General features: G+C 48.2%; 1 protein-coding gene across 4 annotated transcripts in view; it reads left to right on the forward strand.

Moving 5' to 3' along the window:
- ZFAT (zinc finger and AT-hook domain containing) overlaps positions 1-19787 on the forward strand; it is a gene marked incomplete at its 5' end in the record, with an annotated part of 150664 nt that overhangs the window by 86508 nt on the left and 44369 nt on the right. The gene's annotated exons all lie outside the window — the stretch shown is intronic.

Here is a 19787-nt window from a genome sequence, read left to right on the forward strand (position 1 = left end):
TTGAGGGGTTGGGGTGGAAGGTACTGATGAGAGAGAGAGAGAGAGAGAGAAGGTGGAAAGGAGGAAGGAAGTGGTTCCACAGATCCACTGTTTGAGCTGATTTGGGGTCACTCAGCTTCCCTTCCTAGCTTGCGTGCTGTCCTGATTGACTCACCCATTCCTTCTAGGAACTAGTCTAGATTTCTCGCATTGTCCTTGTTAGATATCAAAGCCAGAGAATGATACTTTAAGGTAGTATTTTTCAAAATCAAGAAGGAAAATACTGCTTGAGCAGCTGGAATTCTTATGCTACCGGTTTTTTTTTTTTTTTTTTTTTTGTATGTGTATTTTTTTTTTTATTTCTGTATTGTGTATTTTTTTTTTAATTTTTTATTTATTTTCAGCATAACAGTATTCATTGTTTTTGCACCACACCCAGTGCTCCATGCAATCTGTGCCCTCCCTAATACCCACCACCTGGTTCCCCCACCCTCCCACCCCGCCCCTTCAAAACCCTCAGGTTGTTTTTCAGAGTCCATAGTCTCTCATGGTTCACCTCCCCTTCCAATTTCCCTCAACTCCCTTCTCCTCTCCATCTACCCTTGTCCTCTATATTATTTTTTTAACATTTGCTTGATTTTCATGAGTATCATCCGAATTGAAAGATAGGTAAAGGGAACAGCTGTCGGGGAGATCATAAGGGGCCTCACCTCACTGATAATTTAAAAACAAAATAAAGGGAAAGCACGCAGTGATACCGTTTTTTGCTTATCAGTTAGTTAATACTCACAAGCTTGACAGCGCAGTCTGTTGGTAAGGCGTGCGAGACCGTTCTGTACCTGGCCGTTGGGAGATAAATGGTCCCAGGCCCTGGGCGGGCAGCTGGAGAACCTGCCCCACTTTCAGGTACACCTGCTGTTTGCCTCAGCCGGCTTCTTGTAAGAAGCGATCCTACGGATGCTCTTGCTGATGTCCAAAATAAGGGCTTTGCAGTGTTATTCATTGGAAACAATGGAAATGTTTGTGGATAGAATAAGGCTTAAATAAACCAGGGGGCATCCAAACACCAGTACACTGTACAGCTACAAAAAGGGTAAGGAAGCCCTTTACTTACTTTTTGGAAAGATATTAGATATATATAAAATGAAGTGGAAAAAGCAAGATTTAAAACAGTAAAGTACACTGCCTCTGAGGTAGGAAAGGGCAAAGGTATATTTGTATTTATTTATGTCTGCTTTAAAGCCTCCTGAAGCATAATGCACAAAATAAATAAGCCGAACGGTTGGGCAGCGAGGCCTGGGACTGGGTAGATAGGAGGCCAGGGCTTGGAGTGAGACTTTTCCCATTAAGTTTTGAACTGGGTGAACTGAATGTTTTTGCCTGTTCAGTAAATTTAAGTAAAAAAGCAAAACTAAATAACAAATGATATTTTAGAAACTACCCAATGTCAAAACAGAATGTAAACTTGTTCATCATCTCTGATATAGTCCTGGGAAAGCAGTGACAAATTGTGCTTTGAAGTTCATTGGGATTCTGTTTTGCACTTGAAAATCTCTGAGACCAATGAGGTCTTGCAGAAGAACACGGAATTTAGAACCAGTTAGACTCAGGTTCAGACCCTGACTGTGCCACTTGTCTGTTTAATTTAACTTCTTTATGCAATTTTATTGTTTTTGCTGATTGTAATATCTTTCTCTGGTGTTGGAGATAATCAAAGCATTACCATTAGTATGAGTAGTGGGTATGGTATGTGGTAGATGATCAAAAAATTTTGGTTCTTTTTCCCTCCCCGATCTTTAAAACTGACTCCAGTTTCTAAAAAAAAAAAAAAAAGATCAGCCTGGTCATGGCTTATTTTCTTTTTAATGGGCTTAAATTTATGTTTACAAGTCACTCATTCTAAATATTTTCTAGATACTATGTTTTCTTTACATATGTCTTTATTTTTTTTCTTTTTAAATTTAAATTCAATTAGCCAATGTATAGTAATCATTAGTTTTTGATGTAATGTTAAACGATTGATTAGTTGCTTATAACACCCAGTGCTCATCACATCATATACCTGCCTTAATGCCCATCACCCAGTTACCCCATCCCCCCACCCACCTCCCTTTATGCAACCTCAGTTTGTTTCCTGGAGTCAGTCGTCTCATATGGTTTGTCTCCCTCTCTGATTTCTTCTACATATGTCTTTAGATGGTTGGAGTTATTTTACTTTTGTTCTTGTTATTTATGGTTTTGGAGTTGGGGAGATAAGGATCAAACTCTTGATGCCACTAAATAGCTAGGTGACCTCTGAGGATTTTTATCTTTGCCTTTTTGGGCCACTGCCTCCTTATTTGGAAAATGGGAACAATGATGTCATTATTTCAGAAGGAGGGGTTGATTTGAGGGTGGAGACCAGAAGGACTATGTCCTCACAGCTTGGGGCAGACTTGGATCATCAGCCCTGTACTGGCACCCTAAGGGGGAGGTGCTTGGAGCATCTCAGGCTTCCTGTTTTGTTAATGGGAGCAGTTCTGGCCTCCAGCTACTCTTCCCACCAGATCAGTTCTTACTCAACTTCAGAGCCACCTTGAGATCTTAACAAATGTGGAGGTAATGGGTTCCAAAACCCAGGAGATGCTTTTGTGATTTCACTGAGCCTAAAGGCCATCATGCATCCTTGACTCCCACACATTCTCCTGTGGTTCTGATGCAGCGGGTCCATGGACTATAATCTATCAGCCACCACACTGGTGTTTGAACTCTGAAGGAAACGTCCTGAGTCTTTATATTTCTAGTGTGTTCCTGTTAAATAGCATATAGCTGGATCTTGTTTATGCTTGTGTGTGCACAGCCAGTCTGAAAATTACTGCCCTTTAATTGGAGTGCTTTTAGTCCATTTACATTTAATGTAATTTTGATATGTCTCATTTGAAAAGTACCATCTTTTTTTTTTTAAAGATTTCCCTATGACCCTGCAATTGCACTGCTGGGTATTTACCCCAAAGATACAGATGTAGTGAAAAGAAGGGCCATCTGTACCCCAATGTTTATAGCAGCAATGGCCACGGTCGCCAAACTGTGGAAAGAACCAAGATGCCCTTCGACGGATGAATGGATAAGGAAGATGTGGTCCATATACACTATGGAGTATTATGCCTCCATCAGAAAGGACGAATACCCAACTTTTGTAGCAACATGGACAGGACTGGAAGAGATTATGCTGAGTGAAATAAGTCAAACAGAGAGAGTCAAGTATCACATGGTTTCACTTATTTGTGGAGCATAACAAATAATATAGAGGACAAGGGTGGATGGAGAGGAGAAGGGAGTTGAGGGAAATTGGAAGGGGAGGTGAACCATGAGAGACTATGGACTCTGAAGATTTCATTTATTTATTTGACAGACAGAGATCACAAGTAGGCAGAGAGGCAGGCAGAGAGAGAAGGAAGCGGGCTCCCTGCTGAGCAAAGAGCCCCATGTGGGGCTTGATCCCAAGACCCTGGGATCATGACCTGAGCTGAAAGCAGAGGCCTTAACCCACTGAGCCACCCAGGCACCCCTGAAAAGTACCATCTTGATTTATTCTCATTTTCTTTTTAGTGATTGCTGTACACGTTATACTATGCATCTGTATTATAAACATTCTAGCTAGCTCCAGATACACTATTTCATGAACAGTGTAAGAACCATGAAATGCTGTAATTCATATTATTTCTCTTCTACCCTTGGTGTTCTTGTAGTCCTGTGTATAACTTCCATTTGTTATAAACTCAATGCAAAGTTTATAATTTTTTTGCTTTATACAGTCAATATTTAAGCATATATGTCAAAATTAATTTTAAGTCATAAAATATACTTACATATATTTATATAAAGACATTTTAATATTATGTATTATATGTATTTTATATATTTATTTATTTTATGTGTGTGTGTGTGTGTGTGTGTATATTTAAAGACATTTTTAAAAGGTCTTATATTTGCGTATATATTCAGCCTTTCTGGTGTTCTTTATTTTTGCCTTTCAGGCCTGGGTTTCCACCTGATAAATTTTCTTCCTAGCATTTGTTATATGCTGGTTTGCTGGAGTTAAATTGTCTCAGCTTTTGTCTGTTTGGAAATTCTTTACTTTGTGTAAATTTACTTTACTTTTGATGACTGTGGATTTCTAGGGGGACCTCACTCTAACGACATTGTTCTGTAATGTTTTATACTTCGTTATTTCTAATCCTTATCATTTCTTCCTGTGTGTAATGCTCCTTTTTCCTCTGTGTGGTTTTAAGCTTTTTCTTCTTTCTTTGGTTTTCATCATATTACCATCAATAAGCTTAGGTATGGCTTCCTCGTGTTTGCCCTGCTTGGGGTTTGCTGAGCTTGTAGGTCTTGTGGGTTGACGCCTTTCCATCAGTTCTGGACCAGTGTCTTCTCAGCCATTGTCTCTTGAATATTACTTTTTCTCCGTATGTTTTCTCCTTCTCCTCCAGGACAAAACTGTGTCATATATTAAACTGTTCGGTATCTCACAGCATTCAGGTGATCTCTCTCTCTCTCTAATTCTTCTTTCTCTTTGTGTTTCAATTTATATGACTTCTATTGATCTTTTTCCAAGATAACTTATCCTTCTCCTAATATCACATCTGCTGTTTTGATACTCAGGTGAATTATTAATTTCTGGTTCTTTTTTTAATTTCTAGCATTTTCTTTTGGTTCTTACAGTTTTTATATCTCTGCTAAAATTTGTCATCTGGTCACACATGGTTTTCATTAGAGCCTTTAACACATTTATCGTCACTATTTAAATGTTTGTATCTAATAATTTCAGTGTCTGCACTATCTGTATATCGTTTTCTATTTATTTTTTCTTGATTTGGGAGCTCATTTTCTTGTTTCTTTATATGTCTCATAATTTTTTACTAAATGCTAGATAATCTGTATGAAAGAATAGTAGAGACTGAGCTAACTAGTAATTGGCCATGGGAAAAGTAAGTACTTCTTTTCGTATCAGGCCAGTAGTGTGGGGGATTGTCTGGAGATACTTAATAGGCAGGCCTGTGTCCTGTCAAAGGTGTCTTTGCAAGCTTGCCTCTTGGGTGGCATTTGGGACCTTGGACATGAGAGGACTTCCCACAACCCTCATTGCTAAGAGGAGTTACGGTGCCTAAACTGTCCAGACAGCACAGCGTGTGCCGAATATCTCCTTGCTTCTGGGAGTCTGGAGCATCGATCTATGCCTTTGTGATTAGTCCAGTAAAACCCTGGCACCGAGCTTCCAGCATACTTCCCAGGCTGGTGCCATTTCACAGGTGGTGTTACAGCTTGTTGCTGGGGAATTAAGCTGCCCTATGGGCCCCCACTGGGAGAGCACTCTTGGAAACTTATGCCTGGTTTCCCCTGGACTTCACCCCACATGCGTCTTCCCTTTGTGAGTTTTGCTTTGCATTCTTATGCTATAAGGAACTGTAGCTGTGAGTTTGACTGTATCCTGAGTCCCGTGAGCCCTCCCAGACTATCATCGAACCCGGGGGTGGCCTTGGATTCCCCCAGAAGCTCTTCGGGAATCGAGCTGAATCTGGGCTCTGTGGCAGCTCCAGAATGGGTTCTCCACTGTCTTCAGATGTTTTGAGAACAGGATCAGGACTTTCCTTGCAGCAAGGCTGGGCATCCGAGCACGGTGCAACTCCAGAACTCGCTTTCGCTTTCACAGCACAGCTGCTGCCTTTCTAAACCGTGCGCGCTTTCTGTCAGCTTGTAGGCCGGCTGCCAGCTTCTCGAGTTGTTGGCATGATCCTTTTTCTCTCCAGCTTTCCACTCCTTGGGGAAGCTCTCTTCCCTCTCTGCCCAGCCCCGCCTCAGGAGAGCCTCTGCACTTGGTTGTGGTCTTTGTGGCAGAGGACTTCCTCTTCCCTTGCTCGCTCTGGGCCAGGAATCCTTGCTGTTGCTGCCTTGTGTGCGGTGAAGACCCAGGGCCCCGACGGCTGGAGTGGATCTCTCTCTCCTCTCCTGGCCCAGCCCCCAGCCCCACCTCCTCGTACCTGATGCAGCTCCCCATCTCATGGCGCCAGGGATGAGAGCAGCCACGGGTCTCTTTCCTCTTGGGCAGTGCTTACTCGCTTCTAGAATTTGGTTCACTTCGGATTCTTTGTGTCCTTAGCAGTCTGATGGATTTAAATAAAGATGTGTCCTGTTGTTTGTGTGGGAGCAACAGTCCCTTGTGGTTTCCTACACCCTCACTGGAAACAGAAACCCTGCCATGGGTTTGACAAGGCCTAACAGGATGCCTGCACAAAGCGGGTCCCCCGTACATGTTCTCTTGACTCCCTCCCCTCCCCACTCTGGACAGGCAGAAATTTGGCTGGAAGTAAGGAGCAAGGAGGATGCTTGAGGCTGCAGATGGCTGCTGTCATGAGTAATCTGGGGGGAGCCAAAGTCACCGTGAGCTCCGCCAGCTCTCTGGCGAGGGTGTTCTCCATTCAACGGCTCACGAGTCGGGGTAGGAAGACCTCGGGCTTCACAGACCCTTGGTGGTGTGTCGGCGGCAGAAATAACAGCTTGCAGCTTCGGCGTAAGCCCCTGACAGCTCTTCCTTTGTTGACTTTATACGTCATGGCTTCGTGGTCAGACGGTCTTAGAATCCAGCCTTGCCACTTACTTCTGGTGTGGCCTTGGGCAGGACACCTAGCCTCTGTGACATGGTGATTGAGCGGCACATCTTGTCACTTATGGGTTGTGAGCAGTACGTAGGTGCTTACTGGAGGGCTCGACACACTGTTCTCAAATGTTCGTTCCACCCAGACTCCTGGTTTCTTCCTCTCTCTTTTCATCTCAGGATTGTAGTATCTGCATGGTGTTGTCCTCTCTGTCATGCCTTTGTTCAAGATTCTTGGTGCCTCTGACCTGTTCTGTTTGCTCACGGAGACGTAGTCACCTAATTCCATGGATTTGATGCATTCCTTTACACACTGCTTGACCACAGAAATACATCACTCAACACAGAACCTCTTACCAGGTGCATTTCCCAAGTAGCGTTACTCGTGCACTCGCCTTCTTCTGACAGAGGGCTGTCTCTCCTGACCAGTGCTGCCCAGCGGGCTGTCTCTCCTGAACGGTGCTGCCCAGTGCCGCTGGACCCGTCCACAGTATTACAGAGTCTGACTGCCCTGAACCCGGGGGCCAGCCCCACACTTGCCCTCATCCTTCTCTCCTCGGCTCTACTTCCCACTTGTATTTTGCGTTTACACTGAGACATGTCACTGGCCCCAGAGCTGGAGGGAGCTTGCACTTTGGGTCTTTGCTTTGCAAGGCTCTAAGTGCACCACGAGATTCCTGACTTCTTTAAAGCAAGTCAAAAATTTGGTGCGTGAATTTGCCAAGTCTGCAAAAAAAAAAAAAAAAAAAAAAAAAAAAAGCCAGTCTAAAATCAGCAGTTTTAAGAATCTGTGCATTTTGGAAACTATTCAGTGCAACTTACTGCTGACCCTCCTTCTTTAGACTTCTTCATTCCTGAAACAAGGCCTGCGTTTGACAAATGGCCATGATCGTTCCTCTGCCCTGGCTTTCTGAAGGTGAGGGCTGGCCTTCTCTCTTGTGGCCATAAAATTTTTAGATGTGTAGAAGGATATTTTTTCAAAAGGAACCAGCCAGATCATAATTTTAAAAAGACACTATTAAATTTAATTTATATTTGATATGTATCTAAAATGAATCCTAAAATATTTGTATTAGGAAGCCTAAGGAACATCTTGTCTGTTGTCAAATTAAAATTTGCATAACTGAGGTATCTTCACAAAACTGGTGAGAAATAAGGAAGATTTCAGTAGTTGATTTCATTATCATTGATGAGCTTTTCCTAGGTATTTCATCTGGCGTGTATCATACCACAATTTAACATACAGAATTTTAAGAGACAGGGTAGGTATAAGAGGCACTAAATTGCATTTGAATTTTTGATGCAAAACCTGAAATGTTTACTTATTCCTTTAACACCCCTTTTCTGCATACCCACTGTGTGCCAAGCACTCTGCCAGGGTCAGGGGATGTCAGGATGAAGCCAGGCATCTGTCTGTCAGCCTCAGGAATCTGGGCAGAGACCTATGTGCATAAAAAGTAGCAGTGAGTGTGTGAACTGCTACAAGAAGGTTGTGTACCAAATGCTCTGAAAACCCAGAAGAACAGCTAATTATTCCAATTCCATCATTTTGTAAAAGCCGTGTTTTAATTGGGTTAATAGACTATTATCCTATCACGTAAAACCTAACAGCTTTGAAAAACTTATAGCAACCAGAAAGTTCTCTGGGTGACTGATAGCCATAAACCAGAGGGAGTTAGTGTCTTCTCTCGTCACATTCCTGATAGTGCAGTGGGGCCCAAAGATGTTCCCCGTGCGTCCATGTGAAGCAGAAACAAGTGATAGGTTCAGAAAACACCAGGTGACTGAGCTCATAGAGCCCATAAGGGGCTTAGATGCTAACTTGGCCAAAGCTGGTATTTGGATGAGGTCAGCCAGGATGTGGCTGTGTAAGTAATTTACTCCTGGTTTCCAGGCTAAACTTCGTGAGCAGGAGAGTACAAGCGGGGAAATGATCTCAAACGGGCAGAATGTTTAGAACCACACATTTATAAACTGTCCTGATCCGTCCTCCGTCTGAATTCTGAGTGCCCCTCAGAAAGCTGAGTCATCTGGCATGGCGGGAGCCATCGTGGCTTTATTTCTACTGTCACTTCTCCTGTTACCTGGGAGATGGTTTCATCTTTCCATCAGGAAGTTCCAGCAGGAGGTTGAATGTTTAAATATCTAGTGCCAGAGTAGAGAAGGCAGGTGGACTGGTCCCTTTTGTAATCGTCATGTGTTGGGCATTACAGTGGGTATTTGAGGTATGCTTCTTTTTTTTTTGCCCTCACAACCCTCTATAATGCAGGTATTAATATTCCCATTTCACGGATGCAGAAACTGAGGCCTGCCTCCAGCTAAGTTACACACTCAGGACTAATGCGGTCAGTCAGTGGTGGAGCTGGGATTTTGATCCCTGTCTCTTGGTAGACAAAGCTGCTCTCCGCCCAGGACTCTGGCCCTTTTCGCTGTTATCCCAAGAAGAGGGACATTTTTACCTCCTTGCCCTCCCCGCCTCTTCCCTGCACTGCTTTGATTATATAAGCCTGCAGTTAACGTGTGTAGCTGTCAAAACTCAAGGAAAATCCTTAAGCTGTCCGTGCATGAACTTAGCAGGAGGAACATTTCCCAAGTTTAGTGGAAATTACTGAACCATGGGACACAGAGGGAAAGGGGTGAAGTGTAGGATTTCTGTGGGTGGTGGTTGTTTTGCTTTTTTGTTCTTATTTTGCATGAAAGAGAAGAATCTGAGATTATACCTTTTTTTTTTTTTCCTTTTGGTTTTGTGTTTTCCTTCGTGTGTGTGTGTGTGTGTATGTGTGTGTGTGTGTGTGTGTGTGTGTTTGAGGAGGAAGAAGCATCACTGCAGGGTGGGAGGTGGTCAGCCATTCATTAAATTGTTGGAGCTAATGTGTCTGCTAAAAACCTGTGATGCCATCTTCAGCTTCCTTGTATTTTAGATTTTTTTAAGTACTTCCAGAAAAAAAAATGGAAATTGGATTGTCCTACGTTAAATTAAAATCCCGTCTAATAGTGAGCGGTATATTCTTTGGAAATATTGCATTTTTGACAGCACAAGCGATTACAAACAAATCAATAATCAGAGAACGCTGAAGAGTCTTCCAAGCTCTGGCAGGAAAAGCAATTAGTGTGGATTGATTTACTGTTATTTATTGTGATGAGGTAATTGCCTCCACTCGCGCTGTTCTTGAACTTGTGGTACCCCACGGTTTAAAAACATTTATTCTTTTAAATTGTTTAATTTATCTCTGGCCTTATTGTAGAACAGAGATGGCTTTGTGCTTAACTGATGTGAAGACCTGGCTTTCCTCTTTGGCTCCCTAACCCCGGGCTGGGTTTTGTCCCTGCTGTGGCTGAGCCCGGAACGAAGTCCCAGCCTCGTGCGCCGAGGCTCATAAATCCTGGAGAGATGCGACTGGAAACAAATCACGAGACCCCCGCTCCCGCACAGGTGGTGGAGGGCGGCCTTGCCTGGCGGTTCACACTGCAGACCACAGTGTGGGGCACCCGGTCGGCCTGGAGGTGCGTTGCTGGTGGGACGGGGGCGAGGTACTGATACTCTCACTCACACCGATAGCATCGCTTTGAAATCCCGGCCACAGACCTCTCCGAAGGCTGACTGTCGGGAACAAGCTTGGCCCCGCTGCTCCTTGGGGTGCGTGCCTTTCCTTTCTGGTGCCTGTCTCTCTGCCTCTTATCCCTCTTGTCTGTCCCCTGTGGCTGTGCACCATTACACTTTTGTGTGGCCGTCACTTTGGGGCAGTTTCCCAGTCTACACCCGTGGTCTGTGCTCACTGCTGAGCTTGGCTGGAGAAGGACATGAGGGAGTGAGTGTTCCAGATGCAGATGGTCTTTGGGAATTTCCCTTATGAGCCTCGCCATGTGTCTTGCAGTCTTTACAGGCCTGGTCCCTTATGAGCGCGCATATGTTCATGTCCTGGTCTCGGTGTGCAGGTGCAGCCTTTGGCGCTGGACCCACCCTGTATTTCTCGTGCTGCAGGGGGAGGGTCTGCTCGGGACCCTGCTGAAAATGATTCTCAGAGAGCAGGCTGGGGGGAACACTTGAATCTCCCAGCCCACGTCCTCATCCAGAATGTTCCAGAAGGGCCACTGGCTTTGCAGGATGACCCTATGTGGGTAATGGGACTTGGCAGTTGAGAGATTCCATGTGATGAAACATCTCTGAGTAGAAAAGTTTCTCGTGGGCACGTTCACCACCGAGCAGGGAGTCGAAGGCTGCAGCCAGCGCGCTGGAGGTTTTGTTTTTGCATGTTCTAGTTTGTGAGTCTGTCGTGCCCAGTACTGCTGTGGGTTGTAGCGGGCAACCTGACAGAGATGGAAGGACGTAAGCCATGGCGCCTGAACTCGGGGAGCTCGTGGTCGGCCTGGGAGGTGACACCGACGCCCCTGGGGGGTGGAGGGCAGAGGCTCGGTTTTTCAGCGTGTGCTCCTGGGAACGCGAGTTCATTGGATGCTGTAGGCGTCATGCGGAGGGGATACCGCGCAGGCAGGGATCCTCAGACGTATTAGGCCGCAGGAGTCCCTCCTCTCTTTCCCCAGCGGGCCTCCCAGCACTTAGGTTTTGTGAAACAACTTGGTAAATGCTGGTTATCAGAGAAACCAAAAGTAGAAAAAAATGGTTCAGTGAACCCTGTGAACAGCTGTCCCTCCCATGGCTCCTGAGAGGCCTCAGAGTGACCGCTCAGCCCTCTCACTTGGCTCCGTGTGGCCGCCCCACCGGGCGCGAGGCTCCCTGTGCCCCTGTCCTCTGCACGCTCCCTGCCGCACGCAGGGCTCTGCACACCATCCCTCACCCGGCTTCACACCTGCTCCTGCTCCTCCCGCCGCTCCTCTCCCAGGGGCTGGGCAGGTGTCTCACCTCCCCCGGCTCACTTCACAGGCTTTGCTTTTCTCCCTGACGCTGGAGCTCGTGGGTTATGTGTGACGTGTCTGTGAGCGAGAATGTGAGCTCTGTGACGCGCTGGGTTTAGTTTGTGTTTTCTTCCCAGCATGGAGGCGGCACATAATAAATATTTGTGGAGTGACCCGATGAGTAAATGAGTAAATTCTGCAGAACTTCAGTGGGACAGATGCGTCACGGAAGACAGCTAGGTCGAGCCAGGGCTCCGAGCCCCTTCGAGGCCTGCGGCCGCGAAGACACGGGTTCAGCAGCTCTCCCACCACGGGGCGGCCCAGCTGGGGTCTTTGCTCTGTCCTCAGTTCACCGGGTGGCCTTGAGCCCGCAGGGCTTTTCCTCTCCCAGAGCAGCGCAGGGCAGTGAGGTTAGAGAGAGCCCAAACACGTGTCATTGCTTTTAGAGGGGAGACGCTCGGGCCTGGGGCAACCAAGCAGGGTCCCCAGGGCAGAGGATGCTGTAGACCCCCTGCCGGGAGGTAGGCCCTGGGAGATGTGCAGCCTCCATCAGCCCGTCGGGAGTTGTCTCAGCGAAGAGCAGGTTTAATATCTGTGAGCATATTGTTTTTGGAAGTGGATGCCGACAGCCTTGCTTCGTCGTCGTATTATGTTCAAGAGCTCTCTCCGTGGAGGTTCCTGTTGGAGGGAGTGCGGGTGGCCTTTGTCCGGTGTGTTCTCTGGAAATCTGTGGAAATGCAGGCACGAGGGCTCTTCAGTACGTGTGTTGTTGACTCGGCCTAACGCAGAGTTCTGGGGGGAGCAGCAGGTAGCAGGCTCTACTGAGGGCCGTCCACACAGGGGCTGTGCAGGGCCGGGTCCCTGAGGCAGGAATTTTGGGGAGGCCAGGGGACGGCAAGGGGAGTGGTTTGGGCCACCAGAGCTTGTCTGTGCTGGAAATACGACCGTGACAGCGATGCCTTCTTGTGGATCCTGTGATTGGCAATAAAGCCATTTGCGAAACTGAAAATGTACGAGGAAAAGTTGCAGAAACGGTCCGTCCAGTTCATCAGCAGGGAGACAGATGGCCCAGAAGGGGTGCCTGTCTGCCACGGGCCTGCGGGCAGTGCGCCTGGTGCCCAGGAGAGCGGCTGGTGCGTGCGCTTCGGGCTCAGATGGACCTTCACTCACACCCTGGGCTTGGCTGGTGACTGAGTCTGCAAGCCACTTAAGCTTCCGGGGCCTCTGCGTCCCCATCTGGAAGATGAGCGCTGCATCCTCCCTAGTGGCTTGGGAGACCTCCGTTGGCCGACGCCGTCCAGGCTCTGATTGGGTGGAAGCCTTCTTATGTCCCCGATGGAGCAGGGATCCCGGGGTCCCGGCTGCATGCTGCTCGGGGTGGCCAGGTGCTGGCTTGCATTCTGGGGAGTCAGTGGCCACCTTGGTCATTAATGAAAGCGACTTCATCTTCCTGTCGGGTTTTCTCTGCGGCACAAGGGCTGCCGTAAATCTCCTAGGTGTCCTGGCGCCGAAGCCCCGGGGAGGCTCGTGTGCAATCCTGTGTCTCCCCCGCGTCACTTGATTTAAGGCTGGCAGTGCCGGAGTTACACTTCGTATTTCCTCTGGCCTGTCATCGGGTCTCCGGTGAGACACTCCACGGCAGGCTTCTCGCTGGACATTTTGGGTCACGGTCGGTGTGTCCGAACACTGGCCCAGTTCTGGTGTCACTGTCCTCACACAGACGAGAGACCGTAAACCTGAAAATCCCGCCTTCCGAGGCGGGGGTGAGTGTCGTCCTTACTGTCGTTTGTATGAAGTACGGCTCCCGCTTGTTGGGTGCTAGTGTCCTTCTCGGCACCTTCTGGTTTCTATAACCATCAAAAAGCTTGTGAAGAGGGGTTTTTATGTCACATATTTACCCATTTAATCATCTGTTATGTTTTTGCTTTTCCAATCCTGAGATGGAACGTAAGTCCAGAATATTGCACACGCGTGAATGTGTGGTGTGACGGATGATAGTGACGTGAACAGTGACGTGAACACACGCATGCCACTGCTCAGAAAGGGACCGTTGCCTGTCGTCAGGTCCCTCCCTCCACGGGGCCTTCCTGAGAGCACCCCACCTGTCTCCCAGAGGCGACCACTAGCCTGCCTTCTCCTAACAGTTACTCTGTTTTCTCTGTGCTTTTACCACCAGTGCGCGCATCCCTAAACAAGTAACGTAGCATGGCACACCCTTGAACTTGATGTTACAGCTGTCTGTGGATCTGTGTGTGGGATGTATGTTGTTTTGCATGCTTGTTTGTTTGGAACTTGGCTTCTTTGCTGGACATTATGTCGGCAAGACTGCTCAGAATTCTTGCCTGGAGCTCTCCCTCGCTTTTCTGTGGCATCACACTCTGCCTTGTGGCCCTGTGCGCATGCGTTGCCTTCCTATGTGGTTTTGTTTCGTTTTCATGATCGTTAATGAGGTGGAGGCCCTTTTCATCTATTTTTTGGTCCTTTGGATTCCTTTCTCTTTCTTTTTCTTTTTCTTTCTCTCTCTCTCTCTCTCTTTTTTTTTTTTTGGTGGACCATTCAAATACTTTTCTATTTTTCTATTGAGTGGTGGTGTTCAGGAATCCTTTATATACAGCTGACTTTTTTTTTTTTTTTTAGTATTTTATTTATTTGAGAGTGAGTGAGAGAGAGAAAGAGCAGGGAATAGGGGAGGAGGGGTAGAAGCAGAGGGACAAGCAGGCTCCCCGCTGAATGGGGACCCGGACGCCGGACTCGATCCCAGGGCCCTGAGATCATGACCTGAGCCTAAGGCAGATGTGTAACCCACTGAACCACCCAGGCACCTCTGACATACAGTTGACTCTTGAACAGCATAAATTTGAACTGCACAGTCCACTTAACGTGCAGAGTCTTTTCAATAAATACAGTACTGCGAATGTGTTTTCCTTATGACTTTAAATAACATTTTCTTTTCTCAAGCTTGCTTTACTCTAAGAATGCAGGATAGTATACTTAGACACAACATATGTTACTCAACTCTCTGGAACCAGTAAGCCTTCCAGTCAGCAGAGCCTGCTCCTAGTTAAGCTTTCAGGGAGTCAGACGTTGTGGGTGGACTTCCGGCTGTCTGGGGTTGGTGCTTCGGCCCCCCGTTGTTAAGGGGTCACCTGTATTTTGGGTGTGGGTATTTTTTTGGTCACATGTTGTGAATGCAATCACTTGTTCTGTGGCTTTCCCCACTCTTTATAATGTCTTTAATTAATTAATTTATTTATTATTATTTGTTTTTTAAAGGTTTTGATTTATTTAAGCAATCTCTACACCCAGCATGGGGCTTTAACTCAGTAACCCCAGTGAACAAGAGTTGCATGCTTCTCCAACTGAGCCAGCCCCGCCCCGTCCCACCCTTACAATGCCTGTTGCTGTTCTTAAGTTCAAGGGCCCCCTAGGTGGCGTAGTTGGTTAAGCATCTGACTCCTGGTTTTGCCCCGGGCGTGATCCCATGGTCAGGAGCTCAGGCTCCTGAGATAGAGCCCCATGTTGAGCTCTGCTCTCAGCGTAGAGTCTGCTTGAAAATCTCTCTCACTCTGCCCCTTCTCCCCACATGTCCCTTCTCTTGAATCTTTTTAAACAATGTTCTTAAATTTAACGTCATTTGAAAAAAGTCTTACCCAGATTTTTAGTTTCTGTTGTTGTTGGGATGGTTTGCTGGACTGACCTCACATGAATCACTAACAAAGAGAAAGGTGATTTTCTTTCTCATTTAGCTGCACGAGTGTAGTAAGGGCCCACCATGCTGGGCCCTGCGCTGGCTCCAGGGACGCGCCGACAAGCATGTCCAGTGCGGATTCTACTCTCAAAGGGCCACAGCTTGTGGGGACGTGGCCATGCCGGTGACAGTCATGCTGGAGCAAGATCAGAGCCCTGGGTTTTACCAGGTGCTGGGGTGGATGGTGGAGGAGAGGGAGACGCCCATCTTCCTGGGACCTAGAGAAGGTTTCAGAGGCAAACGGGGCGGGGGGGTCAGGAGTAGCCTGTGAGCTAACACTTCTGAAGAAGAAATAGGAGCTTCTCTGGTGAGCATTTCCCTTTTTATGACCTACAGGACAATGCATAGGCATCTTTGCTCACTTGGGAATAAAGGAAATGTTGAACTCATCAAATTTGGCTGAAATCTGTGACGCCTAGCACGGTTGTCTTCTTTCAGAGCAAAGGGGATGCCGGGGAGGGGGTGTATATTCTTTTGTATCATCCCTGTGGCTCACGCTTTGGGGATCTAGGATTTGAGGCTGCGCTCAGAATGAGAGGATCGGGCCTGGGGGGCTCAGTCGGTTAAGCGTCTGCCTTCAGCTCACGTCATGACCCCGGGGTCCTGGGATCAGGCCCCGCAGGGAGCCTGCTTCTCCTTCTGCAGTCACTCCCCCTGCTTGTGTGTTCTCTTATTTTCTCTCTCTGACAAATAAATAAATAAAATCCTTAAAAAAAAAAAAAAAAGAATGAGTGGATCAGCACCAAATACAAGTGGATCGGTCTGCTCATTCAGGAAAACCTGGTTTGCACACACACGTGTTGCAGGACCTGCCACACTAAGACCGTCACATCCCCTCTTATTCTGGTTCATGCAGTGTTAGGATCGGTTGGTTCTTTCCAAGGTTGTTGAGAGGGGACAGAGCCTGCCCCAAGACACTCAGGTAGAAGGAGGACTGTGGAAGAGAGCAGAAATGGATGCCTCATAAAACACCTGTAGGGGGACCCACCTCAGTCCCTGAAGTTGTCCTGGAGGTTGCCCAAGTAGAGGACGGCAGGGTGGGAGCGTTGTTAAGGAAGGAGGAGGATCCTGACAGCATGAGAGGAAGCCGGAGGAATGGAAAGGTTGGGGCAGCCGACTCTGTTGAAGAGGGGTGGCAGGTGAGGTCCTCGGTGGCTCTGCGCACTCTCAGGGGACCTGGAGGGCCCTGGGGCCGTTGATGTGGACACTGGTTCCGGTAATAGACCCATCAGGGACTTGAGTTTGGTCCATGGCTGTGCCGCCCTGGGACGGTCTGCTGGTGGGCTTTTCTGTCCAGAGGGCAGACTGAGAAAGGAGTCCGTGCTGTTGGGGCCTAGTGATGCAGGCCAAGCAAGCACAGGGTTGTGGTCAGAGGAGACGCAGGCCCCAGCAGGGGGGGTGGCATGGGCTCTTTTAAGTCCAGGAGAAGGCCACTGGGCAGTTTGAGCAGAGACATGACAAGGTCCGTCTGGTGTACCCCTTTAAATGATCTTTCTCGGGAAGGAAATGCAGACAGGTCAGCGAGGAGGCTTGGGAGACCAGTGTGGGCCATCTGGCCATCCCAGTGGCTGTGGGATTTGGCAGGAGACAAAGTCTCCAGACTCAGGCCTTGAGCCGAGGACCCTGAGCCCCTGTGCAGGCGCTCTCCTTCCTCATGAGGTGCTCTTGGGCAGAAGTCAAGCTCAGGGCCTGTGGTCAGTTTGGTTTGATTTGGTTTTTATCTTAACCTTTGCATGTTTCTGATTACTTAAAACATACATTCTCTTCTAGAAATCCTGGAAAACGGAAACATGAAGACAGGTGAACAATGTATACATAGCCCTAGTCATGCCCTCTGCTCACTCTTTGATCTTTCCTTCCGAATTCTCTCAGGCCTGTGGGGATCCGGGAGCTGGCGGCCTCTGCCGTAGAGCGCTGGTCCCGAGGGAGTGTTCTCGGGTCAGCTCATTTTAAGTAGTCCTGAGCTTGGTCCCTGCAAGCTGGTCCAGGTGCTGGAGTAACAGTGATCAAAAGAAATTGTGCCCTCCTGGTGTTTGTATTCTCATGGAGGGAGTAGACCATAAGCACAATAAGTAAATTGCGTGTTATATTAGAAGGTAATAAATGCCGTAAAAAGCAAACCAGTCAAAAACTGTAAGGGGTGCCCGGGCAGGGAGAAGGGAGACCTCACAGGAACAGTGGCTTCGGACCATGACCTTGGACTATATGTTGCGTACAATGTCAAGGGAGCACGCACCCAGCAGAGCGTGGGGATGCAGGCGGGTGAGTCTGGTTTTTGGGGGGCTCTTTCCTGGGAGAATACTGGGCGGGAAAAGCCCACGGAGTGGTGAGCTCGAATACTTAGTGTCACCATGTGCCGGTGGTGGTGATGACAGAGCGGACTTTCTGAACACTTGCTCACCATCTGTGTAACCTCTGTGGGCCCCCCAGTAGTCATGTGCCGTCAGTATTTTCCCTGCCCCGATCTCCGAGGAGGAAACCCAGAAGCCAGAAGTTCAGGTGTGTGCCCGAGGCTTCATGGATAGTGGATGGTGGCCAGTTGTGCTGCGAGGAGGTGGACCCAGCTGTCCCAGCAGCAGCTTTGGTTTGCGAATGGTCCTCGCTAAGCCTTGGTCGGTGTTTGGGGACTTGGTGGTTTTAGCTCTTGGAGAGGGCCCATGTCAGGAGCCCCTGCTACCCCCGACCGTCCTTGTGCTCAGAATGTTTTCTGAAACTGTATCTTGCTCCTTCTGTGGTTTGGCCCCTGCTGTGTTTGATGGCCCGTTTCCTACTTTCCGGGACCTTCCCTTCCGCCTGCTCTTGGCCTGGCATCCCTGGTCGTGCCGTCCCCAGGAGGGAAGCTGTGGGATTTCAGTGCCCTCGCCCTGGGCACCCTGGCCTCAGCAGGCAAAAATGTAACCGTCTGCACTTTATTATTTTTTGTAAATCCTGGGGAGATGGCTTCTCTTGTTGGGAGTGTTTGCTTTTCACGGTTACTTTTCTGATTTTTTCCCTATCATTTTATGCTATAACCTTTGACTCTGCAAATGACCACAGGATAATAATAGTCAACATTTACAAGACGCTATGGGGGGTGGGGCAGCCTCCAGCCTCAGGCCTACTGGATGCATCCCTCTGTACCCAGGTTCCTTGGGAGGGTCACAGGCTGGGCCTGGGGCCCAAAATCCAGTGACTTTCACAAGGCAGCTGATCTTCGTGGCCTCAGGAAGGGTGAAGTTGTCTCTGGAGCTTGGAGTTAAGTCTGTAGGACCAGATCACACTGTGGTTGCCCCTTCCTGCCTCTTAGGTCGGCTGGCCACTCAATGCTGGCATTAGAGCATTTCCTTTGTTCTTTCTGAGTCTGTGTAAATGCCAGTGTTCCAAAAATAATTTCATAATATTTGCTTATTTAGGAGATGAAGGCACTTCAAAGTGTTCTAGCTTCTATTTTAACTTTGCAAATAATCACATCCTGGGGTTTTAGACATCTTGTTCTCTGCTCGGTAGGTAGATGAGAGAGCCTGGTTAATTTTTGCCTTTGTCCCAGGTCCTTTTGTTTAATCAGTCCTTGTGGGCTAAGCCACGTGGCCCAGTGTAGCACGTGGAGTGTGGCGCAGAGCATCCCGTGAGCAGAGAGTGGCCTTGTGGACGGCAGCGTCCCCAGGGAGCATCTCAGGCTTTGTCCCTGCGTTGACTTTCTGGAGTCTTTCTCTCTGAGAATGGCCCTCAGGGGAGTAACGGCGTTTCCTTCATAGGCTGGGATGGAGCTTTTTTCTGTGCTGCTGTGACAGACCGGGGAGCAGGGTGAATTCTGGAGCGGTTTCTGAGAGAGCCTGGACAAGACTCTATAATTAGCTGAATAGTAAAAGGAAAAGTGTAGGATGGTGCTCAGGTTTCTGCCTCCGAGCGATGAGCTGATTTTGCAGAAAGTAAGTCAGGAATTGTGTGTGTTTATTTGGAGGGGCCTAGAGAGCTTCCCTGTAGAGATATCTGGAAGATGGTGGAAAATTCCTATTTGTGGTTTGGGAGAGATCACTGCTGGATGTATATCAAGCTGGCGAAATGATCATTGGAACCACAGCAGGAGAACAAACAGAGCCAAGGACAGAACCTTGGAGAAAGCCAGCATTTCTCATCGTCCCACCCCAACCCCCTGTACTGAAAGCTGGGACCGCCATGGACTGCTCCTTCTCTCCTACTCCTGCGGGCAGCCAAGCTGCTTGTGTTCCCAGATAGGCCGCCCTGGATGCACACCTTGGATTCATGTAGCAGTCTGCTGGACGGTCGGAGAGCATGTGGCTCAGAGGGATACTGATAACGCTCTTCACTGAGAGTCAGGGCGTGGGACGTCCGGATGTCCCTCCATCACTCATCTGATGGCCAGGTCCCACTGGGTTCCCCAAGAGGCCTGAGCAGCCACCCCTTTCCTCCCCACCACTCATTCTGAGCCCCCCAAAGCAATGCAAGGTGGCAGCAATGCTGCATGACCCATTGCATCCTTACCTTGAAAGCGCTTGCCCTGCGTGGGTTCCGGGGGTTGGAAGTGGACTGACCAGGTGGATTTCCCTAATGTTGGACAGCTGTGGGTGGATG

The sequence above is a fragment of the Martes martes genome (genome assembly GCF_963455335.1).
Source record: "Martes martes genome assembly, chromosome: 4".
In the NCBI taxonomy this organism is placed as follows: Eukaryota; Metazoa; Chordata; class Mammalia; order Carnivora; family Mustelidae; genus Martes; species Martes martes.